Raw genomic sequence first — 3,325 nt, 5'->3', positions numbered from 1 at the left:
ATGTAAATACATAAAATAATTAATTAAAAAACATATATCCACAGCAATTGAGTTTTTCTTAAGGATTTGAACAATACTAATGTATGCATATGTAGGAAGCCACTGTTAGCGGTGGTATAATTCGCCATTCCAAGATGGCGCAGACATCGTGTTCTCTCCATTAGTAAACAACTAACTGCGCAGGTGCAAAAGGCAAAAGCGCGCCAAAAGTCACTGCCCATCCCGGGGCGTAATATGGGTAATGAGTGAACAGCCAATCAGAAGTGAACACGCCACTCTAGGGTGTATTTAAGCTGTGCCTCTCCCTGTCTTTGGCCCTTCCGAGGTCTTTCACGTCTGCTGATACAGATTAAAGCCTCGCTCTGGTGATACCCAAATTCTGCCTCTCGTGTACCTCTTCCACGGGTAGAGGGGACACGGGAGGTGCGCGGAACATGCATATATGACTTTAGACAAGTTTCATAATTTTAATGGATCAGTTTCCTCAGAATCAAAATGTGTTGCTATGGAGATTATGTGACAATCTATGTAGAGAAGATTCGGTATATGATAGCTACAGTAACAGTGGTGATATTGTTTCTGTTAACAGTTTTCCACTTGTTTGTTTTTCCATCACTGACAGCTGAAGGAAGACTATTAGAAGTGATCCAAAATCCATGTGCAAATGCAAAATAGTCAAAGGACTGTCGAATTATCTCCCTGAAAATGGGGAGAAAAGATTTCAACCTCAAGCTAAATTGAGTCATAGAAGTTTTGTCATGAGTGTAATCAGTTGATCCATATTAGGTTAAATTTAGGGTAAGAATAAATTTATGAGCATTTAAGGTTTTACATTAGATTTTTAATTTAAAGTTTGCTTTGCAAATGGTCTAAAATTTTGTAAAAGGTATAATTTCATGTGGAAATTTAGAAAAGATAAACTTTACTAATTAGCCATGAAATACAAAATTAATCAATGACTAGGAACAATTTCTTCCATCATATTTAAGTGGATAAAAATATTAACAGTTTTTGGTTAGTGTAGTATAATATGTATACTATATAAACTCTTTGGGAAACAATTTAGTTGTCATCATTATTTTGAATGTACATTCCCTTTAACCTAGCAATTTTTTTCTTAGCATTGTATGTTACGGCTCTGCTCAGACAATAGAACAAAAGTGTGTGTACAAGACTGTTTGCAGCATCCTTTCTATTGGTAAAAGGCTAGAAATAGCTTAAATGTCCATCAAGCCCACAGTGCTATGAATATGTGCACTGCCTTCAAAGCAGAGATCCTGACAGCTAAATTTCTCTTCCTTAGTAACTAAACAACAACAAAAATGTTTTCTATTCATGAGTTTGTCTATGTCTTATGAATAAATCACTGAGTAATTTCAGTGATTCCATTGTTGTTTTCATAAGCTTCCAAAGAGTTACCAGCAGCATTGTGATACAATATAAATGTCAAGAGTTGATTGAAAGGCACCCTTTTAATGCTTAATTGTTGCTCACTCGCAACTATTTTTTCAGCCCTGAGGGGTCAGGCAAATCATGTTTTCTTTTCCAAACAGATTTTTTTTTCCTCTTTGGAAACATTTTTGTGTTTCTCTCAAACTTTGCCTGTCCTTTTCTCATACCTGGAGAACTTAGTTATTGTGGAACTCATGCAATACTAAAAAGAAAAAGAAAAACCTACCAGCTTAGAGTGGGGGAGTACCATATCTTTCCAAGTGATAACATACCAAGAACTACCCGGACAATACATATAAGAAGGGTAAATAAATGAATGGGATGATACTTTGAAATGAAAGTCCCATATGATGTTCTAAGGAAGAAATAAAGAGGGGCATTTTTTATGCCTTTCTAAATGCTCAATTAATTTATTTAACAACTTTTCTCCAATTATGGCATAACTATTCAGAGTAGACATACTGTTGCTTTATTCTGCATATTTACAATTGTGGTTGGAATTCCATTCATCCTTGAGTGATTAACAAGCAACAAAGCAGATGATGAAACTATAAATCTGTGACATTGCTTTACCAAATATCTCATCGTTTTATGGTAAAAAGCATTCTTTTCTAGAAGACCATTGACTATGTCTCACAATTGCCACTTTTCAGCTTATCAGTGGCTTAATCTACACAGTGAGTATCTTCATTTCCCCCCTGAAACCTTGATATAAAAAACACATCAAAATATGCCAAAAAATGAAATGGGGTGTATGTGGCTGGACAAGATTTCATTTTCAATCTTTTAATTTCTATACTTCTAAATAATCATGTGCTTTTGATGACTTTTCTATGTATCATTTGTGAATTTATACTGGAGAGAAAAATAAGAGTATGGCTACCTTTAGCTGAGAAAAGAAATAAAAATCACCACTTTCTTATACCATCACCTCTTCAGTTTGGTATTAAAACAAGTACGAATATAGGATATATTTCTGCTATGCCTAAAAATGGGATCTCAGTATTTTGTGACTCACAATATACTTGGAAAAGATATCAGGAGACAGATTAAAAATGTTTTTACAATCCTTTTGTCTAATCCAAATGAAGCCTTCTTGTCCATCACTAACTACATATACATTTGATTTATGATTCATGTCATTTCCATTAAATCAAAGCCAAATATTCTAAGTTGCTTCAAACTAGAAGCCTTGCAAATTAAAGTAGCAAGTTCCAATTGTTGTAAATTTGAAATTAAGTGTATCAACTGTGAAACATTTGTTGGTGTGTGTATATCAGATGCTCAGCCTGTGTGCCTTTTATTAACATGCACTTTATGATTCTCTTCCAGTGCAGACACTGCCAATGAAAACATTAACTTAGAAGTTGATGATTTAGACATTCCTATTTCGGTATTTTTGAATACTCCCTTATGAAGTGATTCATATTAAATGTGGAAAATAAAATTGTATTTTTCTGTTCCTATGAAAGAAAGTGTTTCTTAATTCTGCCACAATATTTACAGTAGAAATAAATTTCCTACTTGTCTGTCATTGCTCATTCAAAGTTATGATCAATTCATTTAAAAGTAATTCACTACTTGTAGATGTTAGTCATAGCATCTTAAATAAGATTATTGAATACACAGTTGAAAGTGCTATCAAGTTAGAATGGACATAAGCACATGAAATTTTATTTGGCTGTCTTCAGTTTTTCAGAATTGCTATTTCATTTTGTAAAATTATTTTTCTCTATCTTGTAATCATAATATAATTGCATCTATTTTGTTCTTATAAGTGATACATTAGGAAGGATTGCTCAAGCATTGGATCCATTTACCCTCACCTTAATACCCACATAAAGCAGAGATTCACAATGCTTGCATGCTGGTA

This window comes from Arvicanthis niloticus, chromosome X (assembly GCF_011762505.2).
Source record: "Arvicanthis niloticus isolate mArvNil1 chromosome X, mArvNil1.pat.X, whole genome shotgun sequence".
Lineage (NCBI taxonomy): Eukaryota > Metazoa > Chordata > Mammalia > Rodentia > Muridae > Arvicanthis > Arvicanthis niloticus.
This window is presented reverse-complemented; position numbering follows the sequence as displayed.